General features: G+C 64.1%; 1 long non-coding RNA gene across 1 annotated transcript; it reads right to left on the bottom strand.

Moving 5' to 3' along the window:
* Positions 1-363: 363 nt before the first annotated feature.
* LOC142824831 (uncharacterized) lies at positions 364-6,000 on the bottom strand. The gene is made up of 3 exons (XR_012899401.1): positions 5,558-6,000; positions 5,123-5,171; positions 364-1,800 (listed from the first exon to the last, which is right to left on the bottom strand). It is a non-coding gene; the product is annotated as an uncharacterized LOC142824831 (long non-coding RNA).
* Positions 6,001-15,222: the final 9,222 nt, after the last annotated feature.

Genomic DNA, 15,222 nt, shown 5'->3' on the forward strand with positions numbered 1-15,222 from the left:
AGGAAGGGGAAGAAGAGAGACCAGCATCTCCCAGCCAGGCTGCTCTGCTTCGCCTGGGCGGCAGGAAGCAGACTGAGCTGGCCCCAGCCTGCTCCACTCTGCTCCCCGTCCCATGGGGGCGCGTCCCTCCGTGGCAACAGAGGCTGCTTGGAGGGCCTGGGGAAAACAGAGGCAAAGGGGCAGGAACAGGAGCTGAGAAGTCCAACGCCCACCCGCGGTGGATACAGGACTTGGATGTGTGCCGGGGGAAGGGAAGGACTGAGAGGGGAAGAGAAGCGGGTAGGAGCTGTGGAAGGGCACCAAGACTGGGAAACGGAGCCAGCAAGAGGCAGTTAACTGCCACTACGGATCCTCGTAAAAGGGTTTTTGGAAGACTAGAAAAGTAATTTTATTTGTATAACGCACCAGGCACAAATACAAGGCGTGATTCAAGCAGTATCCGTGTAAAGGCAAAAGCAGCTTGGCAGCGAAAGTATTGCACCAAGAGACACCATCAGGTGGGCCCCTAACATCCTGGCAGCTTCTCTGCCTCACCTTCAAGAGCCCCGCAGCCACCAAACCAGCATCAGCGCCCTGCAGCGCCTGCAACTCCGGCAGCGGGCTGCACCGCTCATCCTGCAACTCCAGGAGCATGGCAGGGAAAGGGGAACGTTGAAAAGGAGAAACAGGACAGTGAACTCACCACACAGGGCGGGGGCAACACACATCTCACCGTGCCTAGTGCTGTTGGCAAAGGCGCAGAGGGAAAGCAAAACTGAACCGTTAATCCACCAGATCGAACTGTGCTGCAGACTGCTCCACCCCGGAGCCTCACAACCCGCTGCATGGACCGCAGAGCCAGGGAGAGCCGCTGCTTGACTTGTGTGGGCTTGGGATAAAGCCCCACGAACACTGCAGGGCATATGATGAGAGAAAAGCACAATCCGCCTCCAGGCTCTCTCGGAAACACGTCCTCACGGGACAGAACTCAGCGATTCGCTCGGCGCACAGTGCAACTTCAAGAGCCGCTTGCAACAGACGGACGGTTCAGTCCCCCTCACCAGAGGCCAGGGGAGGTTTTAAAGTGAATTAACGTACAGCCCTAAGTAAACAAAACATATCGGGTTAGAACTTCCCTATTTCCTTTCTACTTCTAGCACAGCCTGTGGGCATGGACCAGCCTGGTAACAGGCAGCACACACGACTCTCCAGCACCGTCCTAGCTCCTGGGACACCAGCCACCTCGTCCGTTCACAAAAAGCTGCTGCTATTGTAGAAGTTGTGGCTGATCAAATCACAAGCTGGTTTCCTTTACCAAAAATCAGCGAGTTGATGATCTAGACTGGCCGGCCAAGGGTCCTAACACAGGGAGAGTCCCACCGCTCTGCGTGCAGCTCACTCCCTTCGTTTCTTGGAAGAGGGATTGACAAGCGCTGTCCACACAGATGCCTCGGCTTTGCTGCTGTACACACTCCACTCTGAAGAGAGGCATCGATGCAGCAGACTGCAGTGCCCAGAATCCACTCAGTCAATAGGACCATCTTGCCAGCGGAAGATAGATGACAGTTTCAGAATAATGTGTCAATGGGAAGGGGTCTGTTTCTACAGCCTTGGTACGGACTGCGTGTGTTACTATACGTGCACGCAGGTCAGGTAACAGTCTGCATAGAGCAATAGAGGCATGCAGGGTCTAGGAATCGCTCGCCGCGTGCGTGTCTCCGCAGGCCTCCTTGTCATCCACATCAGAACTGCCGTCTTCTCTAGCACTTGTGTTTTGCCACTTTCCCCAAACGCCTTCTCTGGCTCGGACATGAAGGACACCTTGGACACGAGAGGAGAACAAAGCGTTAGAGCAGCTTGGGAAGCCCCAGGGGCCACGGGGCTACTCACAGCACATGAAGGACAGCTTCATTGGACACGAGAGGAGAACAAAGCGTTAGAGCAGCTTGGGGGGCCACGGGGCTACTCACAGCACACGAAGGACAGCTTCATTGGACACGAGAGGAGAACAAAGCGTTAGAGCAGCTTGGGGGGCCACGGGGCTACTCACAGCACACGAAGGACAGCTTCATTGGACACGAGAGGAGAACAAAGCGTTAGAGCAGCTTGGGGGGCCACGGGGCTACTCACAGCACACGAAGGACAGCTTCATTGGACACGAGAGGAGAACAAAGCGTTAGAGCAGCTTGGGGGGCCACGGGGCTACTCACAGCACACGAAGGACAGCTTCATTGGACACGAGAGGAGAACAAAGCGTTAGAGCAGCTTGGGGGGCCACGGGGCTACTCACAGCACACGAAGGACAGCTTCATTGGACACGAGAGGAGAACAAAGCGTTAGAGCAGCTTGGGGGGCCACGGGGCTACTCACAGCACACGAAGGACAGCTTCATTGGACACGAGAGGAGAACAAAGCGTTAGAGCAGCTTGGGAAGCCCCGGGGGGCTACGGGGCTACTCACAGCACATGCCGTGGGCCGCAACTTAAGCGTGGCTGCATAGACATGTAAATAGATATGCAAATATATGCAAATGGATTCTGTCACACTGACAGGCCTGAATACACAACACGCAGGCCCCATTTGAGTCAGCTCTGCTGCTATTAATCCAATGCAACATCTACCCGATTCCCACCCACACGGCAGCACTTTCAATGAGCAATGACGGCCCGGGAATGGAACTACTAACGCGCAGCTCGACGGACGCCCGTTCTATTGACTCCTTTTTCGTTTTGGCTCCCACCCGGGGGCCGCGTGTTGAGCCCCACGTAAACCCAAACTGCACTGCGGGCTGCAAACCAACGGGCTGCGGGGGCCGTGTACCGAGCCCCACATAAACCCAAACCAACGGGCTGCGGGGGCCGTGTATCGAGCCCCACATAAACCCAAACCAACGGGCTGTGGGCCGCATGTGGCCGGGGGTCGTGTATCGAGCCCCACGTAAACCCAAACCAACGGGCTGTGGGCCGCATGTGGCCGGGGGTCGTGTGTCGAGCCCCACATAAACCCAAACCAACGGGCTGTGGGCCGCATGTGGCCGGGGGTCGTGTATCGAGCCCCACGTAAACCCAAACCAACGGGCTGTGGGCCGCATGTGGCCGGGGGTCGTGTATCGAGCCCCACGTAAACCCAAACCAACGGGCTGTGGGCCGCATGTGGCCGGGGGTCGTGTGTCGAGCCCCACATAAACCCAAACCAACGGGCTGTGGGCTGCATGTGGCCGGGGGTCGTGTGTCGAGCCCCACATAAACCCAAACCAACGGGCTGTGGGCCGCATGTGGCCGGGGGTCGTGTGTCGAGCCCCACATAAACCCAAACCAACGGGCTGTGGGCCGCATGTGGCCGGGGGCCGCGTGTCAAACCCCACGTAAACCCAAACCAACGGGCTGTGGGTCGCATGTGACCAGGGGTCGTGTGTCGAGCCCCAGATAAACCCAAACCACACTGCGGGCTGCAACCAATGAGCTGTGGGTCGCATGTTGAGCCCCACGTAAACCCAAACCAACGGGCCACGGGCCACATGTTGAGCCCCACGTAAACCCAAACCAACAGGCCGCGGGCCGCATGTTGAGCCCCACGTAAACCCAAACCAACGGGCCACGGGCCACATGTTGAGCCCCATGTAAACCCAAACCAACAGGCCGCGGGCCGCATGTTGAGCCCCACGTAAACCCAAACCAACGGGCCACGGGCCACATGTTGAGCCCCATGTAAACCCAAACCAACAGGCCGCGGGCCGCATGTTGAGCCCCACGTAAACCCAAACCAACGGGCCACGGGCCACATGTTGAGCCCCATGTAAACCCAAACCAACAGGCCGCGGGCCGCATGTTGAGCCCCATGTAAACCCAAACTGCACTGTGGGCTGCAAATCAATGGGCTGTGGGCCGCATATGGCCGGGGGCTGTGTGTTGAGCCCCACGTAAACCCAAACCAACGGGCCACGGGCCACATGTGGCTGGGGGCTGCGTGTTGAGCCCCACATAAACCCAAACCAACGGGCCACGGGCCACATGTGGCTGGGGGCTGCGTGTTGAGCCCCACATAAACCCAAACCAACGGGCCACGGGCCGCATGTGGCTGGGAGCTGCGTGTTGAGCCCCACGTAAACCCAAACTGCACTGTGGGCTGCAAATCAATGGGCTGTGGGCCGCATGTGGCCGGGGGCTGTGTGTTGAGCCCCACGTAAACCCAAATCAACAAGCCACAGGCATGTGGTCGGGGGCGGCGTGCTGAGTAACCCTGCATTAGACAGAGAAGCAGCCGACCGGCTTCAGCACCAGTGATTTAGAGCTGTCTGGCACGAGCTGCGTGCGCCAAGGCAGCAGAAGGGCGTCTTGCTTCGTGAATGACGCGGCTTGAGGAGACTGCTGTGAAGCATGAACTCTGGCTGGGAACGCACACTGAGTCACCTCTCCTCTAGGGGCACATCCCAGCGCAGCAGGGAGGGGCGGAGGAGAAACAGGGAACTCACTGCCTCTCTGTTCTTCCAGCAAGGTCACACTACCTTGGGGTGGGGAGCGGGACTCCTCTGTCCCGGCTGCTGGGCTCGCCCAGCGACGGCAGTGGGAACGAAGCTTTACCACGGGGCCACGGGGCCTAGACCAGCGGTTTGCAAACGACAGGCATGACCCAGCGCTGGGGCTCCTTGCTGCAGGGGATCCAGTGAGCAGTGGGGGCTAAGACAGCTCCCTGCCTGTCCGGGCACTGCAGCCTGCGCTGCACCCCAGAAGCGGCCGGCAGCAGGCCTGGCTCTTACATGGGGGCAGGGGAGAGCGCATAGGGCTCCGTGCACTGCCCCCGCCCTGAGCGCTAGCTCCACACCCCACTCGCGGGGAACCTGCTGCCGGCTGCGTCTGGGGGCAGCATGGTCTGCGGTGCCAGGAGAGGCAGGAAGCTGCACCACTGCCCGGGAGGGCAAGCCCTTCTGGAGCCTACACGCCAGTCACGTTGGGTCGCTGAGGAGCAATAAGCCAGTCCCCATGCAGGCCGCAGCCACCCTTAGCCCCGTGGAAGCCAGGCTCGCAGAGAGGACCAGGGCTTGGCTCGGTCCCAGCAGACACGCTCGGCAGGCAAGCGCGCAGCCGACTCACCGCTGCAGGGGTGGAAGCCCTGGCTGGACAAGGCCGCAGTCGCCTTTGCTTACCTGCCGCGCTCGGAACGGCCAGCGGGCCCCTTTCGTGCTTCCCGGTGACCTGAGGAATAAACCAGAAGCTGCACTCAAGCTCAGCACACACCCACTGCCCAGCTCCCACGGCGCGGCCGCCTCTTCTCCGGCAGGCACAGGAGCGGCTCGGCTGTCAGCCTCCAGCCGCCAGGGAGGCCGGCCCTGAGCTCGCAAGGAAAGCCAAAGCGCTCAGGGAGGGGCTCCAAAGGGGAAGGGCTGTGCCAGGAAAGGAGAGGAAGCTCTCCCAGGAAGGCGCGACAAGGTTCTCCAGCAGACACGCGGGCGGCTCTGTGTCAAGGAGGAAATTCTCCGGCAAGAGTCCTAGAGGCACAGGGTCCCGCTGCACAGCCCCGTGAGACCGGCCCAGCTGAGGGAACCGTCACTGCTGCTACACGCTGCTAGCGGGCTGCTTACCCGCGAGCTGTGGGGCGCCTCAGGCAGGGCCGCTCCGGGAAGGAAGGCTGCGATCCACCCGCGACCCTCAGGCGCACACTCCCCGCGGGCGCTCTGGGGCTGCTGTGCCAGGGGCTGTCGGTCTGCGATCACCACTCGGACAGGAACGTGCTGCTGGACGGGGAAACGAAACGGTTGAACAGCAGACGGCAGAAGGAGCAAGAGAGGCCAGGGGAGTGCTAGCTCAGCGCCCCCCGGAACCCGAGGAGGAGAAAGGCGCAGCGACACCAGGCGGCCGGCCACGGAGCCCTGAGCCGGAGCGGCCCCCTTCACTGACTGCACAAGCCACTCCACCCAGATGATTCCACACCCAGAAAGGGGCCTGACCTGCAGAGGCACCTCACTCGCCAAGGCAGGCGGAGACGCAGGGCACGAGGCCCCGGGGCCACCCCCCCCCTCACTTCACAGGGTCTCGTAAAACAAACTTCTAAAAACATTTGTCTTTTTATTTGGAATGGTCAGCCAGCAGCCCCACGGCGAGGCCCGGGCCCTGGCCCCCAGCCCCACGGCGAGGCCTGGGCCCTGGCCCCCAGCCCCCACGGCGAGGCCCGGGCCCAGGCCCTGGCCCCCAGCCCCACGGCGAGGCCCGGGCCCTGGCCCCCAGCCCCACGGCGAGGCCCCGGGCCCTGGCCCCAGCCCCCATGGCGAGGCCCGGGCCCTGGCCCCCAGCCCCACGGCGAGGCCCGGGCCCTGGCCCTTAGCCGCATTAGCAGAGCAGCAGTCAGGAGCACGCTGGCCATACATCCCGCATGTCACTGCTGCGCCGCGCCCCCGAGCGGCGAAACAGTCCGGGAACGCCCCGCCCGACATTCCACGACGTGCTGGGGACACCGGCCTGTGGGAAGACGCGACCAAGCCTGCAGCCTCGCCCACCCCACCCCCATCCCCAGCAGGGCGCGTAGGCAGCTCCATTAGAGCTTTGCCAGGTGGGCAGCCCCTCCGCCCGCTGCAGAACCGCCTCTGGTGTGTGGGGGTCCTGTCTGGCAGCTCCGCCTCCCTCCTCTTCCGGGCCGCTTGTTAGCACAGCAGTCACGGCTGCTGCCAGAGGGCTGGGTGGTCCAAGGCAAAACCCAGCGGGAGCTGCTCCTGGACCTCCACGCCTTGGAGCCCGTCTGGGGCGGTGGGGCAGGGTGCGCTCGGGCTCGGCAGGTGCTGGGACTGGAGCAGAGGCCGCACATGGTGCTATTTTTAGTACCGCGGTCTCGGTCCTCGTGGGTGGCCCCGGCTCCAGCTGGAGTCAAGTGGCAGCCACACGAGGGACGTTCCAGGCGGGGCAGCCTCACCGGAATGGGCCTCGTGTGGCTGCTGCTTGACTCCAGCTGGAGCCAGGGCCGCCAGCGGGGACAGGGACCCGGTACTAAAAATAGCACGGCAGGCGGCCTCTGCTCCAGTCCTGGCCTGCGGTCCTGCCCAGGAGCAGCTGGGGCTGGGGGCTGGGGCTGGGGCTGGACTGCAGTAGTAAAAATAGAGTCGCAGTCCTGGCTAGGGTTACCGGATGGCTTCAAAAAAAATACTGGACACACTTGATCACATATTGGGGGGGGGGGGGGGGAGGGAGGACCGGCCGGGAGGGGAGCAGGGGGGAGGGGTTGGGGGCAGCGGGGCTGGCCAGGGAGATGGGGGGGGGGACCGGCTAGTGGGAAGCAGGGCTGGCCGGGCGGGCGGAGGGGTTGGGGGAGTGGGGCTGCCAGGGAGATGGGGGGGGGAGGGCCAGCTAGTGGGAAGCAGGGCTAGCCAGGCGGGTGGAGGGGTTGGGGAGTGGGGCTGGCCAGGGAGATGGGGGGGGAGGGCCAGCTAGTGGGAAGCAGGGCTGGCCGGGCGGGCGGAGGGGTTGGGGGAGTGGGGCTGGCCAGGGAGATGGGGGGGGGAGGGCCAGCTAGTGGGAAGCAGGGCTGGCCGGGCGGGCGGAGGGGTTGGGGGAGTGGGGCTGGCCAGGGAGATGGGGGTGGTGGGACCGGCTAGTGGGAAGCAGTGCTGGCCGGGCGGGCGGAGGGGTTGGGGGAGTGGCGCTGGCCAGGGAGATGGGGGGGGGGACCGGCTAGTGGGAAGCAGGGTTGGCCGGGCGGGCGGAGGGGTTGGGGGAGTGGGGCTGGCCAGGGAGATGGGGGTGGGGGACCGGCTAGTGGGAAGCAGGGCTGGCCGGGCGGGTGGAGGGGTTGGGGGCAGTGGGGCTGGCCAGGGAGATGGGGGGTGTACCGGCTAGTGAGAAGGGTGGAGGGGTTGGGGGCAGTGGGGCTGGCCAGGGAGATGGGGGGGGGGATCGGCTAAGTGGGAAGGGCGGAGGGGTCGGGACTGGACAGGGGAGATTGGGGCGGGGGGGGAGCCAGCCGGCGGGAAGCAGGGCTGGCCAGGAGGGGATCGGGCTGGCCAGGGGGCTTCCTCGGTGTCTTTAAGCAAGCCTGACGGAGAGGGAACCGCCCAGAGCTCCGCTCTCTCTTGCTGTGGGCAGAAGAGCCAGGCCCGGGCCAAGCGCATCGCACGGCAGAAGGGTTGGGAGCTTGCCTGGATGGACTGTCCGGGTTCGCTGGAAACCCCCGTCTCAGGCTGTCTACACAGCAGCTGGGAGCGGCTTCCCAGGGCAGACACACTTGTGCCCACGCGGGGAGGCAGCAGGGACCAACACTAGCGGGCAGAGGAAAAGGGGGCGAGCAGCCTGCAGGGGCATGTTCCAGCTTTGAAAGGGGCCCGTTTCAATTGTATTTACCGTCTGTCATTGAGCCCCCGCGCCTGAGCTAGGACCCTGCAGGGCGCATTTCCACCCGAGCTAGGACTCTGCAGGGCGCATTTCCACCCTGAGCTAGGACTCTGCAGGGCGCATTTCCACCCCGAGCTAGGACTCTGCAGGGCACATTCCCACCCTGAGCTAGGACTCTGCAGGGCGCATTCCCACCCCGAGCTAGGACTCTGCAGGGCGCATTTCCACCCCGAGCTAGGACTCTGCAGGGCGCATTTCCACCCCGAGCTAGGACTCTGCAGGGCGCATTCCCACCCTGAGCTAGGACTCTGCAGGGCGCATTTCCACCCCGAGCTAGGACTCTGCAGGGCGCATTTCCACCCCGAGCTAGGACTCTGCAGGGCGCATTTCCACCCTGAGCTAGGACTCTGCAGGGCGCATTTCCACCCCGAGCTAGGACTCTGCAGGGCACATTCCCACCCTGAGCTAGGACTCTGCAGGGGCGCATTCCCACCCTGAGCTAGGACTCCGCAGGGCGCATTCCCACCCCGAGCTAGGACTCCGCGGGGCGCATTCCACACCCCGAGCTAGGACTCTGCAGGGCGCATTTCCACCCTGAGCTAGGACTCCGCAGGGCGCATTCCCACCCCGAGCTAGGACTCTGCAGGGCGCATTTCCACCCTGAGCTAGGACTCTGCGGGGCGCATTCCCACCCCGAGCTAGGACCCTGCAGGGCGCATTTCCACCCCGAGCTAGGACTCTGCAGGGCGCATTTCCACCCCGAGCTAGGACTCTGCAGGGCGCATTTCCACCCCGAGCTAGGACTCTGCAGGGCGCATTTCCACCCCGAGCTAGGACTCTGCAGGGCGCATTCCCACCCCGAGCTAGGACTCTGCAGGGCGCATTCCAACCCCGAGCTAGGACTCTGCGGGGCGCATTTCCACCCCGAGCTAGGACTCTGCAGGGCGCATTCCCACCCCGAGCTAGGACTCTGCGGGGCGCATTCCCACCCCGAGCTAGGACCCTGCGGGGCGCATTCCCACCCCGAGCTAGGACTCTGCAGGGCGCATTTCCACCCCGAGCTAGGACTCTGCAGGGCGCATTTCTACCCCGAGCTAGGACTCTGCAGGGCGCATTTCCACCCCGAGCTAGGACTCTGCAGGGCGCATTCCCACCCCGAGCTAGGACTCTGCAGGGCGCATTCCCACCCTGAGCTAGGACTCTGCAGGGCGCATTTCTACCCTGAGCTAGGACTCTGCAGGGCGCATTCCCACCCTGAGCTAGGACTCTGCAGGGCGCATTTCTACCCCGAGCTAGGACTCTGCAGGGCGCATTCCCACCCTGAGCTAGGACTCTGCGGGGCGCATTTCCACCCCGAGCTAGGACTCTGCAGGGCGCATTCCCACCCCGAGCTAGGACTCTGCAGGGCGCATTCCCACCCCGAGCTAGGACTCTGCAGGGCGCATTTCCACCCCGAGCTAGGACTCTGCGGGGCGCATTTCCACCCCGAGCTAGGACTCTGCGGGGCGCATTTCCACCCCGAGCTAGGACCCTGCGGGGCGCATTTCCACCACGAGCTAGGACCCTGCAGGGCGCATTCCCACCCCGAGCTAGGACCCTGCGGGGCGCATTTCCACCCCGAGCTAGGACCCTGCGGGGCGCATTTCCACCCCGAGCTAGGACCCTGCAGGGCGCATTCCCACCCCGAGCTAGGACCCTGCAGGGCGCATTCCCACCCCGAGCTAGGACCCTGCAGGGCGCATTCCCACCCCGAGCTAGGACTCTGCAGGGCGCATTTCCACCCCGAGCTAGGACTCTGCAGGGCGCATTTCCACCCCGAGCTAGGACTCTGCAAGGCGCATTCCCACCCCGAGCTAGGACTCTGCAGGGCGCATTCCCACCCCGAGCTAGGACTCTGCAGGGCGCATTCCCACCCCGAGCTAGGACTCTGCAAGGCGCATTCCCACCCCGAGCTAGGACTCTGCAAGGCGCATTTCCACCCCGAGCTAGGACTCTGCAGGGCGCATTTCCACCCCGAGCTAGGACTCTGCAGGGCGCATTCCCACCCCGAGCTAGGACTCTGCAGGGCGCATTTCCACCCCGAGCTAGGACTCTGCAGGGCGCATTCCCACCCCGAGCTAGGACTCTGCAGGGCGCATTCCAACCCCGAGCTAGGACTCTGCGGGGCGCATTTCCACCCCGAGCTAGGACTCTGCAGGGCGCATTCCCACCCCGAGCTAGGACTCTGCGGGGCGCATTCCCACCCCGAGCTAGGACCCTGCAGGGCGCATTCCCACCCCGAGCTAGGACTCTGCAGGGCGCATTTCCACCCCGAGCTAGGACTCTGCAGGGCGCATTTCTACCCCGAGCTAGGACTCTGCAGGGCGCATTTCCACCCCGAGCTAGGACTCTGCAGGGCGCATTCCCACCCCGAGCTAGGACTCTGCAGGGCGCATTCCCACCCTGAGCTAGGACTCTGCAGGGCGCATTTCTACCCTGAGCTAGGACTCTGCAGGGCGCATTCCCACCCTGAGCTAGGACTCTGCAGGGCGCATTTCTACCCCGAGCTAGGACTCTGCAGGGCGCATTCCCACCCTGAGCTAGGACTCTGCGGGGCGCATTTCCACCCCGAGCTAGGACTCTGCGGGGCGCATTTCCACCCCGAGCTAGGACTCTGCGGGGCGCATTTCCACCCCGAGCTAGGACTCTGCGGGGCGCATTTCTACCCTGAGCTAGGACTCTGCAGGGCGCATTCCCACCCTGAGCTAGGACTCTGCAGGGCGCATTTCTACCCCGAGCTAGGACTCTGCAGGGCGCATTCCCACCCCGAGCTAGGACTCTGCAGGGCGCATTTCCACCCCGAGCTAGGACTCTGCGGGGCGCATTTCCACCCCGAGCTAGGACTCTGCGGGGCGCATTTCCACCCCGAGCTAGGACTCTGCGGGGCGCATTTCTACCCTGAGCTAGGACTCTGCAGGGCGCATTCCCACCCTGAGCTAGGACTCTGCAGGGCGCATTTCTACCCCGAGCTAGGACTCTGCAGGGCGCATTCCCACCCCGAGCTAGGACTCTGCAGGGCGCATTTCCACCCCGAGCTAGGACTCTGCAGGGCGCATTTCCACCCCGAGCTAGGACTCTGCGGGGCGCATTCCCACCCCGAGCTAGGACTCTGCAGGGCGCATTTCCACCCCGAGCTAGGACTCTGCGGGTCGCATTTCCACCCCGAGCTAGGACTCTGCGGGGCGCATTCCCACCCCGAGCTAGGACTCTGCGGGGCGCATTTCCACCCCGAGCTAGGACTCTGCGGGGCGCATTCCCACCCCGAGCTAGGACTCTGCGGGGCGCATTCCCACCCCGAGCTAGGACTCTGCGGGGCGCATTTCTACCCCGAGCTAGGACTCTGCGGGGCGCATTTCCACCCCGAGCTAGGACTCTGCGGGGCGCATTTCCACCCCGAGCTAGGACTCTGCGGGGCGCATTCCCACCCCGAGCTAGGACTCTGCGGGGCGCATTCCCACCCCGAGCTAGGACTCTGCGGGGCGCATTTCCACCCCGAGCTAGGACTCTGCGGGGCGCATTTCCACCCCGAGCTAGGACTCTGCGGGGCGCATTTCCACCCCGAGCTAGGACCCTGCGGGGCGCATTCCCACCCCGAGCTAGGACCCTGCAAGGCGCATTTCCACCCCGAGCTAGGACTCTGCAGGGCGCATTCCCACCCCGAGCTAGGACTCTGCAGGGCGCATTTCCACCCCGAGCTAGGACTCTGCAGGGCGCATTCCCACCCCGAGCTAGGACTCTGCAGGGCGCATTTCTACCCCGAGCTAGGACCCTGCAGGGCGCATTCCCACCCTGAGCTAGGACTCTGCAGGGCGCATTTCTACCCCGAGCTAGGACTCTGCAGGGCGCATTTCTACCCCGAGCTAGGACTCTGCAAGGCGCATTCCCACCCCGAGCTAGGACTCTGCGGGGCGCATTCCCACCCCGAGCTAGGACTCTGCGGGGCGCATTCCCACCCCGAGCTAGGACTCTGCGGGGCGCATTTCCACCCCGAGCTAGGACTCTGCGGGGCGCATTTCCACCCCGAGATAGGACTCTGCGGGGCGCATTCCCACCCCGAGCTAGGACTCTGCGGGGCGCATTCCCACCCCGAGCTAGGACTCTGCAAGGCGCATTTCTACCCCGAGCTAGGACTCTGCGGGGCGCATTTCCACCCCGAGCTAGGACTCTGCGGGGCGCATTCCCACCCCGAGCTAGGACTCTGCGGGGCGCATTTCTACCCCGAGCTAGGACTCTGCGGGGCGCATTCCCACCCCGAGCTAGGACTCTGCAGGGCGCATTTCTACCCCGAGCTAGGACTCTGCAAGGCGCATTTCCACCCCGAGCTAGGACCCTGCAGGGCGCATTCCCACCCCGAGCTAGGACTCTGCAAGGCGCATTCCTACCCCGAGCTAGGACTCTGCAAGGCGCATTTCTACCCCGAGCTAGGACTCTGCAAGGCGCATTCCCACCCCGAGCTAGGACTCTGCAGGGCGCATTCCCACCCCGAGCTAGGACTCTGCAAGGCGCATTTCCACCCCGAGCTAGGACCCTGCAGGGCGCATTCCCACCCCGAGCTAGGACTCTGCAGGGCGCATTTCTACCCCGAGCTAGGACTCTGCAGGGCGCATTTCTACCCCGAGCTAGGACTCTGCAGGGCGCATTTCTACCCCGAGCTAGGACTCTGCAGGGCGCATTTCTACCCCGAGCTAGGACCCTGCAGGGCGCATTCCCACCCCGAGCTAGGACCCTGCAGGGCGCATTCCCACCCCGAGCTAGGACTCTGCAGGGCGCATTTCTACCCCGAGCTAGGACTCTGCAGGGCGCATTTCCACCCCGAGCTAGGACTCTGCAGGGCGCATTTCCACCCCGAGCTAGGACTCTGCAAGGCGCATTCCCACCCCGAGCTAGGACCCCGCGGGGCGCATTTCCACCCCGAGCTAGGACCCCGCAGGGCGCATTCCCACCCCGAGCTAGGACCCCGCAGGGCGCATTTCCACCCCGAGCTAGGACCCCGCAGGGCGCATTCCCACCCCGAGCTAGGACCCCGCAGGGCGCATTTCCACCCCGAGCTAGGACCCTGCAGGGCGCATTCCCACCCCGAGCTAGGACTCTGCGGGGCGCATTTCCACCCCGAGCTAGGACTCTGCAAGGCGCATTCCCACCCCGAGCTAGGACTCTGCAGGGCGCATTCCCACCCCGAGCTAGGACTCTGCAGGGCGCATTCCCACCCCGAGCTAGGACTCTGCAGGGCGCATTTCCACCCCGAGCTAGGACTCTGCAAGGCGCATTCCCACCCCGAGCTAGGACTCTGCAGGGCGCATTTCTACCCCGAGCTAGGACTCTGCAGGGCGCATTTCTACCCCGAGCTAGGACTCTGCAGGGCGCATTTCTACCCCGAGCTAGGACTCTGCAGGGCGCATTTCTACCCCGAGCTAGGACCCTGCAGGGCGCATTCCCACCCCGAGCTAGGACCCTGCAGGGCGCATTCCCACCCCGAGCTAGGACTCTGCAGGGCGCATTTCTACCCCGAGCTAGGACTCTGCAGGGCGCATTTCCACCCCGAGCTAGGACTCTGCAAGGCGCATTCCCACCCCGAGCTAGGACTCTGCAGGGCGCATTCCCACCCCGAGCTAGGACTCTGCAGGGCGCATTCCCACCCCGAGCTAGGACTCTGCAAGGCGCATTCCCACCCCGAGCTAGGACTCTGCAAGGCGCATTCCCACCCCGAGCTAGGACTCTGCAGGGCGCATTTCTACCCCGAGCTAGGACTCTGCAGGGCGCATTTCTACCCCGAGCTAGGACTCTGCAGGGCGCATTTCTACCCCGAGCTAGGACTCTGCAGGGCGCATTTCTACCCCGAGCTAGGACCCTGCAGGGCGCATTCCCACCCCGAGCTAGGACCCTGCAGGGCGCATTCCCACCCCGAGCTAGGACTCTGCAGGGCGCATTTCTACCCCGAGCTAGGACTCTGCAGGGCGCATTTCCACCCCGAGCTAGGACTCTGCAAGGCGCATTCCCACCCCGAGCTAGGACTCTGCAGGGCGCATTCCCACCCCGAGCTAGGACTCTGCAGGGCGCATTCCCACCCCGAGCTAGGACTCTGCAAGGCGCATTCCCACCCCGAGCTAGGACTCTGCAAGGCGCATTTCCACCCCGAGCTAGGACTCTGCAGGGCGCATTTCCACCCCGAGCTAGGACTCTGCAGGGCGCATTCCCACCCCGAGCTAGGACTCTGCAGGGCGCATTTCCACCCCGAGCTAGGACTCTGCAGGGCGCATTCCCACCCCGAGCTAGGACTCTGCAGGGCGCATTCCAACCCCGAGCTAGGACTCTGCGGGGCGCATTTCCACCCCGAGCTAGGACTCTGCAGGGCGCATTCCCACCCCGAGCTAGGACTCTGCGGGGCGCATTCCCACCCCGAGCTAGGACCCTGCAGGGCGCATTCCCACCCCGAGCTAGGACTCTGCAGGGCGCATTTCCACCCCGAGCTAGGACTCTGCAGGGCGCATTTCTACCCCGAGCTAGGACTCTGCAGGGCGCATTTCCACCCCGAGCTAGGACTCTGCAGGGCGCATTCCCACCCCGAGCTAGGACTCTGCAGGGCGCATTCCCACCCTGAGCTAGGACTCTGCAGGGCGCATTTCTACCCTGAGCTAGGACTCTGCAGGGCGCATTCCCACCCTGAGCTAGGACTCTGCAGGGCGCATTTCTACCCCGAGCTAGGACTCTGCAGGGCGCATTCCCACCCTGAGCTAGGACTCTGCGGGGCGCATTTCCACCCCGAGCTAGGACTCTGCAGGGCGCATTCCCACCCCGAGCTAGGACTCTGCAGGGCGCATTCCCACCCCGAGCTAGGACTCTGCAGGGCGCATTTCCACCCCGAGCTAGGACTCTGCGGGGCGCATTTCCACCC

The sequence above is a fragment of the Pelodiscus sinensis genome, unplaced genomic scaffold, assembly GCF_049634645.1.
Source record: "Pelodiscus sinensis isolate JC-2024 unplaced genomic scaffold, ASM4963464v1 ctg117, whole genome shotgun sequence".
NCBI lineage: Eukaryota > Metazoa > Chordata > Testudines > Trionychidae > Pelodiscus > Pelodiscus sinensis.